Source organism: Oryza sativa, chromosome 10 (assembly GCF_034140825.1).
Source record: "Oryza sativa Japonica Group chromosome 10, ASM3414082v1".
Lineage (NCBI taxonomy): Eukaryota > Viridiplantae > Streptophyta > Magnoliopsida > Poales > Poaceae > Oryza > Oryza sativa.
This window is the reverse complement of record NC_089044.1, coordinates 16,310,363-16,326,761: the sequence shown is the minus strand read 5'-3', so window position 1 is coordinate 16,326,761 and position 16,399 is coordinate 16,310,363. Positions and strand designations below refer to the sequence as shown.

The 16,399-nt window shown below is 42.7% G+C and overlaps 1 pseudogene; it reads right to left on the bottom strand.

Annotated features, from left to right (window-relative positions):
* Positions 1–1,396: 1,396 nt before the first annotated feature.
* LOC107277101 (putative laccase-16) lies at positions 1,397–14,316 on the bottom strand (annotated as a pseudogene).
* Between the last annotated feature and the right edge of the window lie 2,083 nt (positions 14,317–16,399).

Here is a 16,399-nt window from a genome sequence, read left to right as displayed (position 1 = left end):
TAAGAGTTTAAGGAACTAGAAGATATATCCGTACAAGTTTAATGACCGCATGTGCACTTCACTCAAACAAAAACATTGTGAGACTAAGGGGGTGTTGTTTAGATCCAGAGGTGTAAAGTTTTGGCGTGTTACATTAGGTTTTATATAGGGTGTCATATAGGATGTTCGGGCACTACTAAAAAAACTAACTATAGAATCCGTCATTAAACTGCGAGACGAATTTATTAAGCCTAATTAATCCGTCATTAGCAAATGTTTACTGTAACACCACATTGTCAAATTATGGAGCAATTAGGCTTAAAAGAATCGTCTCGTAAATTAGTCACAATATGTGCAATTAGTTATTTTTTAAGCATATATTTAATGCTTCATGTAGGTGTTCAAACGTTCGAACATGACAGGGTGAAAAATTTTAGGGTGGGATCTAAACAGGGCCTAAGCAAGAGTGGGTACAATAATAAACTACTCCCTCCGTTCCATAATATAAGGGATTTTGACTTTTTACTTGCACTGTTTGACCACTCGTCTTATTCAACAAATTTGTGCAAATATAAAAAACGAAAAGTTGTGCTTAAAGTACTTTGGATAATAAAGTAAGTCACAAATAAAATAAATAATAATTCTAAATTTTTTTTGAATAAGACGAATGGTCAAACAATACAAGCAAAAAGTCAAAATCCCTTATATTATAGGACGGAGGGAGTATAAGTTAGCAATAGACACATGTCAAGAAGATAAAAGAGTAGAGAGAAGAGTAGTGAGCTATAGATTTGTAGCCAATTATAGTACTGGCTCTAAAATATAATGTGTGTATGACATGTGAGATCTGTGGCGTAGCAAGAATTTTCTCAAGTCTAGGGCTCAACCAGCATAATTTACATAATTTACCTTTTATTTTTCATATTTTTGAAGTTTTCAAATGTAAATTTTAATGAATATTTAGGTTTAGGAGTATGCTGCCCTACCCCTCTTTCCGCCACTGTGTGAGACTATATATTAATATATTAATAGTATAGTATAAGTTCATACGTACCCATCGTATGAATTAACTATTAAATTGATTATAGATAATTTGGAGCTATAGTTTAATATACTATTAAATTTGCTCTAAGGTCATCACAGTTGCGAAAAACTAAAACAGTGTAACACAATTTAACACTGGGAATTAATAGTCAAGATAGCAAGGGTGTGTGTGTTTATAAAGAAAGATGTCATAATAACGATCCACTGCAAATACATTATTTAGTTATATTCATAATTTGAATAACAAAAATTCAAAAAAATAAATTGAATAACAAAAATTCCAAACTTACATGACAGAACGAAGTGACTAACAATTACAAGGCAGGACGTTCTTCCTTTTCAGCGAAAGAAGGAAAAAAAAATAAACCACTAAATCAATCAACAAAACAAACAAATTTCCGCTTGCTTGTGTTTGCACACTCTTGTTATTTTCCTTGAACCACGGTCATTAGCACTCAGGCATGTTTGGAGGACGAGGCAACATCTGAGCCTGCGGCGTCTTGCCATCCTTCACGATGAACACAGTGTCCATCCCCCATACCACGTGGCGATCAAAATGGCAATGCATGAACCACACACCTGAACAATGAAAATAAACACGAACCTTTTTTTTAAAAAAAACTGCACATGAAAGTACTATATCAAAATACCACAATCCGATCGAAATCCGAATAACTCACCTGGATTGTCTGCGCGGAAGCGGATTGCGGCCCAGCTTGACTTGGGCACGGAGACCGTGTTCTGGAACGGCGGGTCGACGAGGTTGTAGGTCGCCGGGTCCCTGCGCTCGTCGAAGGTTCCGGACCCTCGTCCCACGACATAGAAGGCGAAGCCGTGCAGATGCATAGGATGGTTCTCGCTGGACAAGTCCTGGAACACCACCTCTACCACCGTGCCGTACTCCACCACCTTCACCTTGGTGCCGCGCTTCGTTAGCAAGGGCCTGCCGCCGTTGTCGCCGGTGGGGTTGACGAAGGCATTCACCGGCTTGTTGGGGAAGTCCTCCTCGTACACGCCGCGGCCGGAGCCGTAGTAGTAGGCGTCGAGGACGTCGATGGCCGGGCTCTCGAAGCTAACATTGTTGAGGCTCGCCGCGAACTGGTTGCCTTGGGGTCCCTTGCACAACTTGTTTGTCGCGTTGGTGGTGTCGCAGGGAAGAAAGTTGACGTCGATATCGATGAGCATGCGCTCGTCGACCTGCGTTGGTACGTGCACCGGGTGGTCCTAGTTGCCTAACGACCTGAGCTGCGTGACGAACGCCATCGCTGCGTCCTCGTCCTTGATGGCCGGCAGGAGGAGAGGGAATTCTGGTGGCCCGGGTGGCCTCGCCGTGGGGCTATCCGTGTACTCCACGATGGCCGTGGCGGTGCTATTGTTGAAAGGGATGGTGTCAACCGGTAACGTGATAAACGCCCTCGCGGCCATGTAATAACGACTGTTGGACCCCAAGGTGCGGTTGGCCTCGAGGAGCACGTCCATGGTCTGGCCCGGCGCGATCATGATGTAGTCGACAGTGAGCGGCTTGGTGTAGCGGGCGTCGATGCTAACCACGGTGAGGCAGTGCCCGGCGACGGCGAAGAACATGTCGTTGGTGAGCCCCGTGTTGATGACCCTGAGCAGGTACGTGTTGCCCTGCTGCACGGCCACCTTGAATGTGTCATCCCTAGAGCAGAGAGGGAACATGTCCCTGGGCTAGCCGTTGATGGTGTTCGCGTCGGCTGGCTCCACATCTCCGCCGGTGCGCTTCGCCTCGTCGAGCACGTTCTCTACGTCGTCATTCCACCACTCGCCTGCAAACACATTATAGCGATGATTCAGATCAAAACATACACGAAGCATTGCATTGCACTGCACGACGGAACTAATATTATCAAACAAGATTCGGCTCCATCGTTTAGCTTATTGTGGAGAATAAGCCAAACAACATATTTGCAGACGAAAAATAATTTATAAAAAAGATTTTTATATTCGTGTCACGCGCGCGTACTGAGGATGATGGGTATCTCCTTGTCTGGCTTGTTGAAGGGGAAGGTGGTGCCATGCTTGGGGTGGATGACGATGGCGCCGTGGACGGTGGCGCGGTCGAAGTCACTGTGCGCGTGCCACCACAGCGTGCCCTCCTCCTCGAACAGGATCACTTGGTAGGTGAAGTTGCCGCATGGCCGGATCGGGCACTGCGTGATGAACTCCGGCCCGTCCGACCACGGGTTCCGTGGCTGGTCCACGCCGTGCCTGTGCCACAATAAAATCATCGAGAACACCGCAAGTTTCGAGCCAAGGACAATGCCCTTTCGGTCCATTGTTTCGTTTATTCGTGGAATAAACCAAACAATATATGGAATAAACCAAACGATATATTTACAAACGAAAAGTAATCTACTATCTATCTATTATCTATCTATCTATCTATCTATTATCTATTAAAAATCCATGAGACTTCCTACAAACGTTGTTAAGCCGCCAAGTGGCGCTCTAATAAAATAGAGAAAATCCTAGAAATTCTAAGAAAAAAGAAAAATATCTATCCCTTGATTTTCAATTAAATTGGTGGGTCCAATATTATACACCGTTAGATAAAATCGATCTTAAAACAAACTAAATACTATGGGTCCTACCTATCTTCCTCCCGCGCGGGGGCAGGTGGCAGGTGGAGTATATACGTACGTATACATTATACGTACGCTTCCTTCTTTTTTTTTCCTTTTTTTCTTTTTTCCATTTATATATATATATATATATATATATATATATATATATATATATATATATATATATATATATATATATATATTGAATATATTTTTTAAATAATCATAATTTTACAAAACAAAGAATCTACCATCATATAACAAAAAATCTTCCTTTCAAATAATGCACTATTTTAAAATAAATTTTACACAATTATATTATGTACCTATTAAATAAACAATATCTATATTAACTAATTTATACGTACACTTAAACTGATGGCCCCATTATATAAATCATCGGATCTACTTTTTATTACATTGGTATATTATTCTTAAGTAATGCACTGTTTCAAAATAAGGTCTACACCATTATATTGTGTACCCATTAAATTAACAATTTAAAATCTATATTAACTAATGTACACTTACACTAGAACTGGTGGATTTATTATTATAATCATCGGATCTATTGTTTGCTAATAAATAAAGCGTCCAAAATTCTCTTTTTGCCCGCTGCACAATGCACGTCTGCACCTTTACCTTTCGCATGTGTGACAAGGTGTAGTGTCTGAGACATATAAGGTGATCACAACCGCTGTAAAGCTACCGCTTTGCCACAATATCTATATTAACTAATTTATACGTACACTTAAACTGATGGCCCTATTATATAAATCATCGGATCTACTTTTTATTACATTGGTATATTATTCTTAAGTAATGCACTGTTTCAAAATAAGGTCTACACCATTATATTGTGTACCCATTAAATTAACAATTTAAAATCTATATTAACTAATGTACACTTACACTAGAACTGGTGGATTTATTATTATAATCATCGGATCTATTGTTTGCTAATAAATAAAGCGTCCAAAATTCTCTTTTTGCCCGTTGCACAATGCACGTCTGCACCTTTACCTTTCGCATGTGTGACAAGGTGTAGTGTCTGAGACATATAAGGTGATCACAACCGCTGTAAAGCTACCGCTTTGCCACATATCAAATCATATATGGAGATGATTAATGTTGTTAATAACATGAAAAGAAAATTAAAGGTGTGATGCAGCGAGAGAATAATTAAGCACCATGGGTTGTGTTTTTCTCAACACTAATTAGCTCTGTTTAAGTTGAAACCGAGAGTTGATTACATAATAATTATAATGTATTGTGTTATGTCGTATTTGGATTTTGTACTATTTGTTCGTAAAGGTGAAAGGAATCATTATGTTATAAATGTGAGCGTAATATTGACGAATATTAATAGAACTCTTACTGTGATAAGGGTGATAAAGGGAGTTTAAGGCCCTTTATTTTTTTCTCGATTCCATATTTTGGATTTTTGTTTGCACGCTTTCCAAGTTTCTAAATAGTGTCTTCTTTAAACAATATTCTAACTTTTTATAAGTCAATTCATTTGTTTATACCCTTAAATAGCTATCACATAAATTATATAATTCATTAATTTCAGCTATCCTAAACCTTAAGTACTACATATTTTTTTCATGCGAGTCATGGTGATAAATCATTAAAGTCGTAAAATGAATATGTAAGAGTTACAATTGTAAATAGGTGTCAAAATTAATTGCTATTAATTTTTTTTAGATAATGGGAATTTATAAAACCTGGCTTCTACACCAACGGGGGTGTATGCAGCCACAGAAAATCTGACCAAACAAGCTCAGTTCATACACACATGTTCACAAACAAAAGGAGCACAAAGGCTCAAGCACCTTACATAAAACTAAAAGAGCACAAAGACTTCCAACGTCTTTCAAAGTGAAAAAACCTTCCAAACAAACTAACGACCACATTACTCCTTTAACCGCTTTCTCATGTTCCATCCATCTTTACCAAAGAAGTGCATGACAGATGTCTCTAACAATTTGCATCCTTCCTTCATCACATCGCGCTCATCTTCTTTAAGCAGCAAGGACTATTGTCGAGCCCAATACGTCCCCCTGAAAATAACATGCAAGTAAGAGTTAAAATTGGAGCCATTGAAGACCACATCATTTCTACAAATCCACATTGCCCACAACAACGCCGCAATCCCTATAAAGATTTGGTGCTTTAGCCTAGATTGTAAACCCTTTAGCCAAATCCCAAACATATTAGCAACATTGTTAGGCGGATTTATCCCAAATGTTATAAAAAGGGTACTCCAAACAAATCTAGCCACATGACAATCAAAGAAGAGATGTTGTATCGTTTCATTGTGGTTACAAAAACAACACTTAGTGCTGCCCTTCCAATTTCTTTTTGCTAGATTGTCCTTCGTGAGAATCACTCCCTTCTTTAAATACCAGAGGAAGATTTTGTTTTTCAAAGGAATTCTAAGCTTCCAAATTAAATCCTTCCTTGGCACTACATTCTCATACATAATCATTTTATACATGGAACTAACCAAAAATATTCCGGTTTTGTTAACTTTCCAAATAAGCTTGTCTCTATGGTTTGAGAGCCTAACAAGAACCACTTTAGCCACTAGGTTAAACCATGCAACCAAATTCTCCCCCACCAAAGCCCTTCTGAACTCAACATTTAACGGCACTTTATCTATAACATCCGCAACAATAGCATTCTTATTCCTTACAAGATTGTATAAATTAGGGTACAACTTTTCAAAAGGTAAATCACCAATCTAGCAATCCTCCCAGAATCTTATCTGAGAACCATCCCCCACCTTAAAGGCACCGCCTTTAAAAAAGACATCCCTCACCCCCATTAGCCCAGCCCAGAAATGTGAATCTCCAGGGCATTTCTCGACTTGTGTGATGGTTTTCTTAGTCAAGTATTTATTCCTAAGAATGTCCTGCCAAACCCCTTCTTCATTGATGAGTTTGTACAACCATTTGCTAAGCAAGCATTTGTTTTGTATCTCTAAGTTCTGTATACCCAAGCCACCACATTCCTTTGGTTTGCACAATACACTCCATCTTGCTAACCTATACTTCTTCTTATGTTCATCACATTGCCAGAAAAATCTAGATCTATAATAGTCTAGCTTTTTGAGAATACCCTTAGGGATCTCAAAGAAGGACAACATGAATATCGCTAAATTACTTAACACTGAATTGATAAGGACCAACCTTCCTCCTACCGAGAGAAATTTTCCTTTCCAACTACTAAGTTTCTTTTGAATCCTCTCCTCCACACCCTGCCAATCCTTATTGTTGATTCTCTTGTGATGCATTCGAATCCCTAAGTATTTAAAAGGGTAATCCTCAGTATCACACCCAAATAATTTGACGTACTCATGCTCCACATCTTTTGCCTTGCCATAGCAAAATAACTCACTCTTATAGAAATTAATCTTTAAGCTAGATAATTTCTCAAATGTACTTAGTACAAGCTTGAGATCTCTGGCTTCATCAAGATCATGATCCATAAAAAGAATAGTATCATCAGCGTATTGTAAAATAGAAAGACCATTATCAACTAAATGAGGTACCACTCCTTTGAATCTGCCTTGATCTTTCGCTCTTTGTATTAAAATGGCTAACATATCTACAACAAGATTGAACAGAATAGGTGACAAAGGATCACCTTGCCTCAAACCTTTCCTTGTTTGAAAATAACTCCCAATCTCATCATTTACTTTGACTGCCACACTCCCACCCCTAACAATCGAGTCAATCCAATCGCACCACTTAGAAGAGAAACCTTTCATTCGCAATGACTGTTGTAGAAACTTCCAATCAACTTTGTCATATGCTTTCTCAAAGTCTAGCTTTAGAATCACTCCATTCTTCTTTTTCTTGTGCAATTCATGAAGTGTTTCATGCAAAATTACCACTCCTTCCATAATGTTCCTTCCTGACAGGAAAGTTGTCTGCGAAGGTTTAATGACCTTCTGAGCCACTAGGGCTATTCGATTGGCCATTACCTTCGTAAAAATTTTAAAACTAACATTCAACAGACAAATGGGCCTATACTGTTGAATTCTACTGGCGTCCTTTTGTTTGGGAAGGAGAGTAATGATTCCAAATTTTAATCTGTGCAGTGGCAAAGTTCCTTCATGAAAATCGCAAAAGACGGCCATAAGATCATCCTTGATTACATCCCAGAACACTTGGTAAAACTCTGCTGGGAAACCATCAGGTCCCGGAGCTTTGTTGTGTTCCATTTGAAAAATTGCTTCTTTAACTTCCAACTCCTTGAAGCTTTCACTCAACAACTCATTCTCAACATCCGTGACCTATGTAATATCATCTCTTTGGGATTCCACCATAGAAAAATTATTTTCCTCCGGCGCTCCAAAAAGATTTTTATAATACTTGGATATGTATTTCTTTAATTGCACATCACCCTTAATCACACCCTCCTCTTGCTCTAATTGAAAGATTCTCGTCTTCCTATGCTTGTCATTGGCCACTAAATGATAATATTTCGTGTTACGGTCTCCTTCTATTATGTGCTTAGTTTTTGCCCTTTGGTACCATTTTATTTCTTCTTCCCTCAACAATTGGGCCAATCTATTTTTTACAAAGAGTTTCAAATCTAACTCCTGATTAGACAACAGTTGGACTTCAGCCTTCTTTTCTAGCTCGTCTGCTTTTGCTATCAAAAAGAACCTTCTCCCTCTTGATCGCCCCGCTAACATTCTTCGCCCACCCTCTCAAAAACTGTCGGAGCCTACGAATCTTAAATTGCCATTTTTCCAACATATTAGACCCTCTACTTTCCTTTCTCCAAATGTCTGCTACTAGATCCACAAAGCCATCTCTTAGCAACCATCCAAGCTCAAACTTGAACAACGGTTGTTTATTAGCATGTGTCCCAGCCCCCGTATCCAGCAACAAAGGAGTATGGTGAGAGAGTTCTTTATTAAGAGCCCTAACAGTTGCTAACGGATACTTTTGTTCCCATCCAGTACTCATTAGCACTCTATCCAACTTCTCAAAGTTGGATTGTGCAACGAGTTGGCCCATGTAAATTTTCGACTAGAGAGCTCTAGTTCTCTCAAATCCAGGCTGTCTATGACAACGTTGAACAAAAAGGGCCACTTTCCATCAAAGTTATTATTATTCTTTTCACTAGCATTCCTTATGATATTGAAGTCTCCTCCCATAAGAATAGGTATAGACTCTTTATTACAAGCATTAACAAGCTCTACAAGGAAAGCCTCCTTATATTCTTCTTGTGCTGCCCCATACACTGCCAGAACGCACCATTGGAAGCCATCTACCTTATTTTGCACATGGAACTTTACATAGAAATCTCCCTCCTCTATACTTGCAACCTCAAAGAATTCCAAATTAACCCCCAAAAGAATACCCACAGATCTCCCCTTCGGTCTTGTCCAATGCCACATAAAATCTTTACCACCACAAATATTTTTTAGACTAGAATCTGAAAAATCACGTTTTCCAGTTTCCAAAAGAGCAATGAAGTCTAGCTTCCACTCCTTGGAAGTCTCTGAAAGGAATCTAAATTTAGCCAAGTCACCTAGACCTCTGCTATTCCAAAAAATTCCTTTCATGACATACTTTTCTTATTTTTCAAGATCACTTTCACTTTTTGTCCCTTGTTTCTTTTGAAGGATGACTTGGACTTATAAACCTTGAAACCCTTTTTTAAGTCACAACTTAGGTGATCGGGTTCTTCGTCCATAACTTCGTCCACTAAGCCACCACATAAGTGACCAAGGACTAAGTTATCCACCATCTCATCCTCCTCTGACTCAAGTTCTCCTTCTAAGTTTCCAACTAAATCAGCTTTAGGTGCAACATAATTTCTAAGTCTAGTCTCTTCAACATTTTTCAAACTAACTATTGAACCTAAAATTTCAGCACTAGAGCTACCAAGATTAATACCTATGTTGCATAGGTTATCAATAATAGAAGGACAAGACAAAGACAAAAATGAACCATTAACATCATTACCTGACTGCGGCTCCAGGTTCTTTCGTGCCTTTCTCTTTGTAGCCTTTTCCACCGAGTGTTCTCCTTCACTTGAGGCTAGCCTTACACTAGCCCGAGTTGGTGTAGTCGCCACCTCTTTAACCATTGCAGCCCGCACTATTTTCTCCTCTATCATCTTGCCCACCTCTTCCTCTCCATCACCCTGCTCAATATCATCCCCACCTTCAACCTCCCGCTGTCCTATTTCCCCTTCATGCATAGCCGGCTGCCCTTCCTCATGCATTACTTTATCACACACCTCCTCCAAGAGACTTACAACAGCCCCATCAATGATTTTCGAAGCCATTTCTCCGAAAAACTTTTCCTGCACCCCATCCATACCTTGGTTCCCATTGTCACCACTGAAATTTCCCTCCATCTTCCCCTCCTCTTTGTCATCTAACACCATATCATCACTCTTCGACCTCTTGGTCTCCTTTTCCCTTAATTCATCCTCCTCTTGACCCCCATCCTCCTTATCATCCCCACCATCCCCACCTTGCTCTATCTCCACCTCATCTCCACTTTCGTCATATCCCTTCTTTTCTAACTCAAACTCAAGCTCAAAGTAATGATCTCCAATCACTACATCCACCCTCCTAGGAACCAACTTTGGACTTAAAACAGCCATGAAAATTCTTCCAAAGGTATTCTTCCTTGTGGTTTTCATATCCACCATTTGGGTAGCACCCAACAAGGACCCTACCGCCCAAAGTGTGAGATATTCCCTTAATTTCTTCCTCAGCCCGTACACCTTTACCCAAACTTTGGGCAAAAGGTACCCTTCCTCTTCTTCAAACCATTCCTCAAATTGCAAGCGCATCCCGGTGGCTAACCCATTGTCCTTCACATCAGCCCCTCCAAATGCAATTGCTCGTTGAAGTTCAACTTTCGATGGAAAAAGAACAACAAAAGAGTTATCATCTTTCTCCGTTGGCTACCACTTCCACTTGTTAGACACAATTCTTTGTTGTTCCTCCACCACTTGCTCCTTTAGTCAAAACACCTCCTACACATGATACCAACGCCATCTTAGTAGTCCCCTTCTTACTCCTTGGCAGCGGGTTGTGTGGTATGTGGTGGAAACCAAGTCCCTCTACCGAGTAACCTACCACTTGAACCGCTGGCTTAGGAAGCTTCAAAACAGGGCAGCGATGGTTCACATGGTCCTTGTAATCACATATGTCACAATAAATCTCTGTGCTGCAATTTTTGAAGCATGGCCTTTTTGAAAACATCTCGAGCATACTTTCCCTTTCTCTACCCCTAGTTGCTGATCCTCAAACAAAGATGGATCACACTCCATCTCCACAAAGTCCCCATTTTCTTCTTTCTTCTCAACCATTGGTTGCTTCTCCTTTCTTGCCAGCACCAGGACCTCCACCTCCCCCACTTTCACCCGGCCTGCACCACCATTCCTCTCCGAGCTAGCAGCTCCCCCCTTCTCCTCTCCCTTTCTTCCCATATCATCCATTTTCCTCTCAAAAGCTGGACGTTGTGACCCGAATCCTCTTGCTGACCCTCTCCCTGGTCTTCCTGCAAAACCGCCGCACCTTGGGCCAAAGCCACGAGCCCGTCTCGGGCGGTAACCATGCCTCTGCCACCTTTGACCGAAGCTACCCTGCTGCCCAAAACCATAGCCCGGATCAAACCCCATGCGACTTCCCTGAAAGCCTGTTCCAAAACCTTCCTCCTCCTCCCTGAAGCTACCTCTTTGCCCCCAATCTTTGTTGCTGCACCCATCGTAATCATCTTTCCTCCTTGCCATCCCTCCCTTCCGAACCTCCTTCTCCTCTTCGGCTCTAACCTGCAGCTCGCCACCTACACACAGACCCCCTTCTTCGCTGCCTCTTTGCCTCCCCTCTCTATTGCGAATGTTTAGCCCTAGCTGCGACTGCCGCCTCGGTCGCTCAATCTCCCCCTTGTTACGTTCCTTCCGAGCCAAAGAATGGCGGCCCGCGTGCGAGAGGAGTCGGCCCAACACTGAACAAAATTTAACATTTACTCCCCTATATCTCCCTTGCCGATCTGCAACGTGGGACCATCCATATTAGTGCCGCCGTGGAGAAGACTCGAACAGACAGACGCCTCGTCTTCTTGCGCTAATTGTCGACCAGAAAACTGAAGACTACTTGCCTTATCGAGGTTCCCCGAGAAAGTAGATGCATTAACATCCTCTCTTTTTGAGAACTTCGCCGGCGTTTTTTCTAACCCTGCCGTCCTCTTCCTCTGCCAATCCTCAAGCGCTGCTGAGAGGAAGGTTTCAAGCTTCCTGGGTTGCGAGATCCGCCGTGACGGCAGAGGTCCTTTCCAGGGTTTACACATCGAAACCTTCTTCCTGCAAACCGCAGCCACCAATCTATCTACAAGATGGTTCTTCCCCTTCGTCCTTGTGCTCCCTGGAAACGAATGAGCCTTTGGAGATGAATTTGTACACAACAAATACTCTCCCGCTGAAAGAATTTCATCAAGCGTGAAACCTTCTGCCATAGCCTTGCGTACGATGCTTCCTTTTTGAACTGATCCTACCACCTCCTCTTCTCGGTGACAAACCTGCTCTTCTTCCTCCTCACTATCTTCTCCATCGAGCACCCAAAAACGTGAACCAATAGCCCTAGGCCTAGTTTCACCTCTGGTCTCACTAGCGAAGTGTTTTGTTGGTGCGGAAAAACTGTCCTTAGGACACAATTCCAAGTCACACGCGAGGTTCACCTGTGACGGCATTATTGGCAGGCATACTTCTTCTTCCTCCTCTACCTTCTTCTCCCTTTGCAACTCATCCCTCAAACCAACTAGAGGCTCCCTCGTCATCACCGGCTGTGGCCAACTCGCCGAGCTGGCTGCCGGAGCCAAGGTCAGCCTCCGACCACCATAGCCACCGACCATCCTAGCACTCATCACCACGACTGCTCCTCCAAAAAACCACATCTGCCGCTCCTTCCTCCGAGCAGACAGCGAACAGCGCAAGAAACGCCGTTCGCCGGCAGCCAGCGCCGCCGCTCGCTGTCGACCGCTTAGCCTGACTGCCGTCGCACACCGCCGGCCACCGGTCGCCGACCACTGAGAAGCTGCCTCTTGCCTAGCCCTTGCTAGCTAGGTCCAGCTTGCCAGGTACTGAAATTGGACGAAAAAACGAGAAGGACGCTTCCGCCGCCGACCGCCGCACGCCGCTCTCCGGCTGTCGCGTCGCCGGCTGCCCTCCGCCGCTCGTCGCTGGCAGCAGGCCTCCGAGCCTGGCAACCAACGCACGCCGCCGGCTCCCCGTGCCGCCGGACGACGCCGGTAACCGACCGCCGACCACCGTGCAGCTGCCTCTTACCTAGCTCCAGCTAGCTAGGTCCAGCTTGCATGGCACTGTTACACGAAGGAAAACTTACAATGCCAACCGCCGCTTGCCGTCGACCGTCGGCCACCGCTCACCGGTCGCCGCCGATCGCCGGCCGCCAGCCGCCGCTCACCGCTGCCCCCCGGATACCGAGGTTGCTTAGCGTGTGGTACCAGGACAGTTAGTGTCAATTGCTATTAATTAGACATCTAATGGCTTGTAAGCCACAAAATTAATTTCACTCTACATGTATGAATATAAAGATGGACGAAGTTGGAACAAATATTACCATATGTCCCATACATATATATTGCGCAGTTAATATTCTAATTACATGTGTTAAGTCATTTAAAATTCATGAAAATGCTCTCAAGCTGCGACGTGGTGCTCTAATAAATTAGGGCAAATATTAGAAATTCTAAGAAAAAAAATCAAAGTATCTATTTCTTGATTTTCACTTAAATCGTTAGGTCCAATATTATAAACCATTAGATTAAATTGATTCTAGAACAAACTAAATACTACGAGGTCCCACCTCTCCTCCCGCGGCATAGGTACGCACCTACGTACGCTTCCCCTCCCTTTTTTTCATTTTTTCTCCTTCTTTTTTTTCCTATGCATATGCTTCCCTCCCTTTATTCCTATATCATACGCCTTTATGAGACGATTTAATCAAAAGAATTTTGAGTATCTTGCACTCGCATTTTTCATTTACGGTCATACTACACGGTATATATATAGATGGACTATATAATAATTAACTAGCAATACCTTTTAATAATATAAGTGCCCGCACATACGCGCGGGCCAACTTCCTAATTTATAAGTAAAACTTTTATATACATGTTCTTAGCAATTTAAAAGTAAGGCTGAAAAATAAACTTCGATGAAAAAAAACGCCAAAATGAGTTTTAAATTTAAGGTTGAAGATTTAAATTTTGTTTGATAAGAGGCTTTGCAGCGGGTGGCAACGGATGTGGTTTACCAGTGGATGGTGATGTTTTTGTTGCCGTTGTTGTGGACGTTGACGATGACGAGGTCGCCCTTTCGCGCGTAGATGGTCGGGCCAGGGAACTGCCCGTTCACGGTGAGGATGCTCTTCTTGTGGCACAGCCTCGTGTAGTTAGTCTCCGTAATCTGCAGATCTCATCACGCATGGTTAAAACTCAAAACTCATTTCGTGCATTCATTAATTCCTGTACATCGACGACATTGATCCGCGAACACGCTAGAATTCAAGTAGATCATCACTTGCAAAGAAATCGTAGTGGCGAGTCTTGGCGCCATGAGCGGGGTTAACTACTGCAAGTGCTAACACCATGCCTGCTAGTAACCAAAGCAATAATGCAGGTATCTTGCCTGTTGATCCCATCGCCGAACGCACACAGTATTCAATCTCCAATCCAAGCGTATAAGAACACACAGAGCTAATTGAGATTCTTGTACGCGCGAGGTAGTTATTTGGTTCTTCGCAGTAGCTAACTAGCTAGTGCCGTAAGCTGCTGCTTTGCCTGAGATGGCCATCATCTGACGAATATGTATTTATAGGGAACGCATGTATGCATCATGCATGAACGTGACGACTGATGACTATTCTCCCACGAAATTAGCAATTTATTAATCGTTCTCCAGCCGCCACGGCGTGAAAACGTTAAAATGGCGTGAGTTGATTGGCGACAAAACTGACGGCATCTTGAAGTTCAAATGGCTCCCGAACGAGAAAATTACATATCTACCATCGCATAAGAATTGCTTCGCTAGAATACCATCATTAAAATAGGCTTCACTGAAATACCACTCTCAAACCATGGGTGTTCACTGCAATGCTATTTTTGTGATTTCTTGCATTTCGAAATTATTTTTCCTCAATTACATATTTTCTTGGACCGTTCTACCCCTGGGTCACATGTTGAATCACATGGTGGCTGGTGTGAATCTCGCGAGCGGAGGGTGAAGCGGCGATGCCGGTGCTCGTGCGGACGCCGCGCCGCGGGGCAACTGACGGGTGCCGCGTCTGCCGCGCTCGTCGTCGCCTCCGTCGCGCGAAGGAGGGTGGCGGCGGGGAGGAACGACTCCGACGCCGCGCCGGGGGAGAACACGGCGCTGCGAACGCGCTTCTACGGCTGCATCCGCGTGTTCCTCGTCCTGTCCTGCTGCTGCTCGCCGTCGAAGAAGTGGTGTCTCTCCTCGCCACTTGCTTCTGTCGGGAGAATGCTCTCGAATTGGAATTTCAGATAGACTGTTCATTCGCTTGTCTTGCCACATTCATAATCTGCCTGAATCAAAATATTCGAATTTTGAGCTGTAATAGAAATTCGATCCCTAGTTCTAGTTTTTCTCTGCGCGAATTGAACAGGAGGATTCTGTTCTTTTGGGAATTCGGATTTTGTGTGGACTCTGCATTGGATTGGGTTGGATCTTTGACCTGTGTTCCTCTTTGACCCGTAAATGTTTCTGGATGGTTTCTGAAATTATGAAGTTGCCGTGATCTTGCTTGCTCCATACGGAGTACACTATAACAAGAACATAATTTGGTGTTTTAAAGGTTGAATTTCGGCATCTGCACCAGCACCGGCGTCGCCGCTTCTCCAAGGGTAGAATGGTCCGAGAAAATGTGTAATTGAGGAAAAATAATTTTGAGATGCAAGAAACCAAAAAATGGCATTGCAGCGAACACCCACGCTTTGAGAATGGTATTCTAGCGAAGCCCATTTTAGTGATGGTATTCTAGCGAATCCATTCTTATGCGATGGTAGATATGCAATTTTCTCCTCCCGGACATGCGCATCCTCTGTTTCCTGCTTCTTCAACCAAATCAACACTAGATGTACATGTTGGTTAACTTAATTAATTTTGGGCATATGGGAGCAGTCGAGGTTGTTAACGAACCGATGCCCTGTTTAGTTTCAAAGTTTTTTTTCTAAACTTTAAACTTTTCATCACATTAAACCTTTCATATATACACACAACTTTTCTATCACATCATACCAATTTCAACCAAACTTCCAAACTTCAGTGTGAACTAAACACAGCCCGACTAATCAACGCGGAACGAAATTGATCTTGAGCAGACACTCATCCGTGTTTCGTCATACCTTGGTGGGGGCACGTAATTAAGCACTCGATCAAAGGTCTAATTGGGCACGTTTGCATATGTTCGGCGGCCAGGGAGATTATCAATTCAATTATCATACATTGAGTTGGTGGTTTTCGTGATTTCGTCGTAGCCTAGCGGAGGTAAGTAGGCACGCACTCGATCAAAGTCTCAAAGGGCACCTTTGCATGCGTTTGGCGGCCAGGAAGCTTCTTCTTTTTTAAAAAAAAGAAGGGCCGCCAGGAAGATTTTGAAATCGACTACTCCTATCAAACACTGCACTACAGTGAACAAATCAAACGCCCTGAAAATCAACTGTAATCCAAGACAATTTTACTGTAATCCACTAAAAATATGTCAA